The sequence below is a fragment of the Suricata suricatta genome, chromosome X (genome assembly GCF_006229205.1).
Source record: "Suricata suricatta isolate VVHF042 chromosome X, meerkat_22Aug2017_6uvM2_HiC, whole genome shotgun sequence".
Classification (NCBI taxonomy): Eukaryota; Metazoa; Chordata; class Mammalia; order Carnivora; family Herpestidae; genus Suricata; species Suricata suricatta.
Window position 1 is genome coordinate 88,964,119 of NC_043717.1, and position 5,961 is coordinate 88,970,079.

Below are 5,961 nucleotides of genomic sequence, written 5' to 3' on the forward strand. Positions count from 1 at the left end.
CAGCACCACATGCTAAAGAGGCAGTCTTTTTTCCATCGCATACTCTTTCATACTTTGTCAAAAATTAATTGTCCATACATTTGTGGGCCCAGTTCTGGGTTCTCTATTCTATTCCATTGGTCTATGTGTCTGTTTTTGTGCCAATACCATACTGTCTTGATGATGAAAGCTTTGTATAGAGGCTAAAGTCTGGAATTGTGACATCTCCCATTTTGGTTTTCTTCTTCAGTATAACTTTGGCTATTCAGGGTCTTTTGTGGTTCCATACGAATTTGAGGATAGTTTGTTCTAGTTTTGAGAAGAATGTTGGTGCAATTTTGATGGGGATTGCATCGAATGTGTAGATTGCTTTGGGTAGTAATGACATTTTCACAATGTTTATTCTTCTGATCCATGAACAGGGACTGTTTTTCCATTTCTTGGTGTCTTCTTCAATCTCTTTCATAATAAATTAAAAATATGGTGAAAAGAAAATCAAATAAGAAGATTAACATTTGGAGAGTGGAAGTGAGTAATCTAGTCTCACAGACATGATAGTGGCAGAGCTGATATTAAAACTCAGATTGAAAAACACCAAAGCAAACAAACAAAAAACCTCAGACTGACCCTTTGTTCATAGCTCTTTCCCTCAGCCCTGACTTGATATTTGTGGTTCAAAACACCGTATGAACTTTGTAAACCAAAAGCTATAATTGAGTCCTATTCAATTAATAATACTTTATTAAAATATTTCTTTTTATTCTATCTTTTTCAGTATGCTCTATATTTTTGAATACTGCTTTAGTGTATTTGAATTCATGTTTGTATAATTACCATAATGGAACTCTTTTTGATCTATTTTGAGATTGAGCTATGTTTGAGATAGACAGCATTTTCACTTACTATTGAGCCAACCGTTTGGTTACAACTGAATGGACTCCTTTCTGTTCTCTGCATTTCATTTCTCTAAAAGCTAGAAGACTGAACTGCTTTTACAATTGTACTTTCTAGCACTTGAGTACAACTTGTTCCATGAAAGGGATACTCACAGAAATGTGCTGAGTGCCAGATTAAAAGCCTGTTTGTTTTAAAGGGCCAGATGTATCATTTCTTTCTCTACACTGTATAAAATTTTATCCCATTAAAATGTAAAAAAAAAATAATTTCACAAAAAGTCCTATTTCTTTTCTCTGAGAGAATCTCAACAGTAGGGATTTCCTCTGTTTTTGTTTCTGGTTTTTTTTCCCATCCATTTTTGTCTGTCTTTTTTTCTCTTTGTTTTATTTTTAACTACATACACAGACACACACACAAATTTCTTGTGTATGCAATCTGAGCTGAAAAATTTAGTGCGAGTTTTAATATGTAGCTTAAATATCTCATCTTTCCTCTCTAAGTACATAAGTACATAAAGGTTTGGGCTGCCAGAGGTCTATTTTACCCATTTTGTATATAACTGAAATATCTTAGCAGAACTAAACCATTCTGACACCTTTTTCTGGAATGGTTACAACAACTTGCAAAGACAGAATTTAAAGGGGGGTTTACAAGTAGAAACAAATAAGAAATATTCCTACCATGGAGTGCTGATATTTGCTACATTTGAGCAAATTCATGAGCTTTCTAATGAAGATAATTTTCCATTTTATAGTGCTCATAGACAATAAGTCAAGGCTAATATCCAATTAGTGTTCACCAGTATAGCCATGGCTAATACTCAACTAGTGTTCACCAGTATAGCCATAGAGGCTGTTTGTAGCTGGTCTCCCCTCTGATTGGTTGAGGGCCTATCTCAGACCTGTTATTAAATATTTTGACTCTCACTTTTAATATTGACCAATTGCTCAGGATATGTAAAGCTACTCTTTGTCCTATGGGTAGTTAACAATGTCTTCCACATACAGAAGATGCTCAATAGTAGAAAACAACGAATATAATATAATATACAGCAACAAAGACAATGGCTATCAATTAGGTAGTACTAAAAATATTGGGTAATACATACCATTTGCTTAGCACTGGGCTAGATACTTTACATGTATTAATTCACTTAATTCTTACAGAACCTTTATGAGATTCTATTTTACAAATGAGAATTTCAATAAAGAAGAGGTTAAAAAACTTAGTCAATGACCCATAACTAATAAGTGTTACAACTGAATTCTTATACAGTCAGTCTAGCTCCACAGTCACTTGATTTAGCACTTAAAATGTAGTAAAATCATGGATAATAAGATAGTCATATAAATTTCATAGGAATACTTTTTATAAACTACCTCAATTTAAGCCAATGGCATTACACTAAAGTACATCCCAGAAAAAGAAAAACCTGCATGTTTTAGACAAGGAAGATGTTATTTATGGCATATTGTATACTTTGTATATTTTTTGTAAGAAAGAGCAAGCTCTAGTGAGAGAGAGGTACAGAGGCTCCAGGCTCATGCTCACCCCAATACAGCTCTATCCCATGAGCCTATAATCATGAACTGAGGCAAAATCGAGATTCCCACACTCAACCAATTGAGCCACCCAGGCACCCCTAGAATTCATATCATATCCTGATGCTACTGTGCTTCATTCAGTAGTGAATAGATACTGTGAGCCTAAAGGACCTCTACACTGTCCCACCTCATGGCCACCATTCACACTGAATTTTGTGATAATTTCTCCTGGAGTTGTGGAAAGTGTTTGGCCACTTTTGCAGGTATGCATGGACTACAAGTTCTGCAAACATTTCTTCTTCTTCTTTTTTTTTAATGTTTTATTTATTTTTGATACAGAGAGAGACAGAGAATGAGAGGGGGAGGGGCAGAGAGAGAAGGAGACACAGAACCGGAAGCAGGCTCCAGGCTCTGAGCTAGCTGTCAGCACAGAGCCCGACGCGGGGCTCGAACCCGCGAACGTGAGATCTGACCTGAGCCGAAGCTGGAGGCTTAACTGACTGAGCCACCCAGGCACCCCAAACATTTCTTCTTGAAATAGAATAGCTAGTTTAGAGGTTATCTGTTGCTGTCTTTTGTAAATTTAAACTCAGATGATTTATTGGATTATGAATACACTTAACGTGGCTTGTGGTGTTATTTTCTCCCCAAGGAGACTCCTTAGGTGGCCCAGACAAGAAGGTCTGTCCTGAATTCTGGGAGGAATAGGTTTTAGTTATTGCTTTGGCTCTATAGTGCTTAAGAGTTCAGGTTTTGGAGTCAGACTGATATGGGTTCAAGTCCTGATTCTACAACTCAGTAGCTGTGTGACATTGGGAAGGTCACTAAGCTGCAGCTTCACCATCTGTAAATGAGGATAATGAAGATGATAATAGAGTGAGATAATGTATTCCAGCATGTTAGCACAATTCCTGGTATAGACTAGGTACTCAGTTAAGAACTAGAAAATTACATTCTGAATTTTTCTGGTACTTACTTTTCTCACTCAATGTTTTGTTTTGGTAAGCTAGTCATGTTCACACATAAAGCTCTAGTTCATTAATTTTCACAGCTTTAAATAGCATAGGATTCCATAGTATAACTATGCATCACTTTATTTATTAACTTGTAGTTTTCATAGTATTTTTCTACAATAAAAATACTGCAGTGTAAATTCTTGTGCCTGGGTGTTTGGACAGAAAATTATTTCTTAATGAGTCTTTAAGCATTAAATTATTATTTTAATTATTTAAAATTTGTAGTATAGCAAATCAAGTAGACATTGCCCGAGACTTATATTGTAGATTTGATAAGCTAATAATATTTATAGATAGATGTTTCAAAAGCTCACACAGCTCTGTTCATATAAAATGATGTATTAGTAAATATTTTCATCTATAGAAGGAGATATAAAAGCAATTTATCATAACCATACAGGAGACAATCTGCTTAATAATAAAAAGAAATTTGATGGAAATCTTGATTTTAAAAAATTAGGATGATTTTTCCCACAAAATAAATGCTTGTGATACAAATGTCCTAAAATCCCCTGGAGTGAATCTCCCACTACCTGTATACACTTGTAGAGGACCCCTGCTTCCCCAATCATGACTTTCTCTCTGTTTTGTTTTGTCTTCATACAAACACCTGTGGAGTAAAACATGTGTTACCAAGGTATCAGTCTTTATGACAGTTGCGATGGGAATATAATTTCCTATATCCATTTTTCTCTCTGGGGAGCAATTTACACTACAATATTCACTTCATGCCCCAGCTTCTGTTCTACTTGCAGAAATAATGCCACTGATCCACCACTCATTATTGGCCATTTTCTCTTTTGGCTCACATCTTCCACACCTGCCTCATCAGCCCCATCTGCTGGAAAATACTGGACCCACTGACTAAAAGGCTCAAGTTTGAGAAACATTGTGTGGTGCTGAATCAATATCTTCGTTGATTCATCCATTTGCTTTCCTTCATGAAGCTCTCCAGAAATTTCTTCCTTGTGTCTATGCTCATAAAAATCAACTTTATAACAGCTAAATATAGCTTTCATATTTAAGCATTCCTGTAATCAAACTAAAGGGGAAAAAAAACCCTTATAGTGTTAAAGACCTTCTGTGGCTTTTATTTCATCCTTTTATTTTTCTATTTCCTTGAAACAATTACTGTAAAAAATATAAAGTTGTCCAGGAAAATTAATCACATTTTAAGTACAGAATACTATATTCAATTATCCCATCACGCCCTTCACCATATGTCAAAAAAACTGTCATACTTTTCAAAATTTAGTGTTATTTCAGTCACTATTGCAAAGATTAAATTTAAAAAGCTGATTTGACTTAGTAATCAAAATTTTAACAATTCTGAAAATTTCAACTTATACCATAAAGTTGTCATCTTAAGGATTTTATATTTTTATTTTTTATTTTTAAGATAAAAGGCTGACCTGAGCTGAAGTCAGATACTTATTTTATTTTTTTAATATTTTTAATGTTTATTCATTTTTTTGAGAGATGGAGAGAAACAGAGCACGAGCTGGGGAGGGGCAGAGAGAGGGGGAGATACAGAACCTGAAGCAGGCTCCAGGCTCTGAGCTGTCAGCACAGAGCCTGACGAGGGCTCGAACCCACAAACCGTGAGATCATGACCTCAGCTGAAGTAGGACGCTTAACTGACTGAGCCACCCAGTTGCCCCTCACATTTCTATTTTTAAAATAAACGGGTCTTGCTATATCTAAGCCAGAGCTGGTCACCTTTCTGGAGCAAAGGAGGAGCCCTGGGATGTGAAGAGACAGCGCCTTACTTCCAGGTAGGTGGCAAAGAATGAAGCAGATAACAGGCGGGGTGCAAAAGTGAAGGAGGAAGCCAGACCTTAAAAAATGTGGTTTGGGAAGCTCTACTTGGATGGAACTAATTTTCCGGAAGCTTCCGTTCATTTCCCTTGCTGTCACAGCAAAGCAATCCTATCTACCACTCACCATGCTCTTACATCCTCTACGGATTCTTCTTGCCCCCCTGATCTTTCATCACATTTGCAGTCAGGGTCAAGACTTTTCCATTACCTGTGAGGGTGTGCGATGCTTTGTCTGTTTTTCTGCCGCTTTGGGGGTCTGGGGAAATCTGTGCATATTTCTGAGGAACTCTATGCTAAGCCATTTTTTAAGTTCCATTTTTGTGTATGACAGATGCCAATTGTTCCGGTATTTCTTAACAACTATGGTTTTTGAATTTTGTTTATATGATGTTCCCATGACTATGTTCTTTTTTTTAATGTTTATTTTTATATTTTTTAATTTATTTTTTTGTAACTTTATTTTTTTTAGAATATAACACTTTTTTTAACATATGCAATTATTTTCCATCATTTACAATACAGTAGTTACAATGACACTCCAAATGGATAAGCAAAGTAAAAAATCAGAACCCCAACTTCTATTTCATGTAATTAGACTTATACAGAAATTAGAAGGCTAAGTAACAACTAGTTAATCACCTAATTTCACCGCTGTCTGAAGTGGCAATCATTATATAGCAGCTTATCTATGATACATTCAAGATA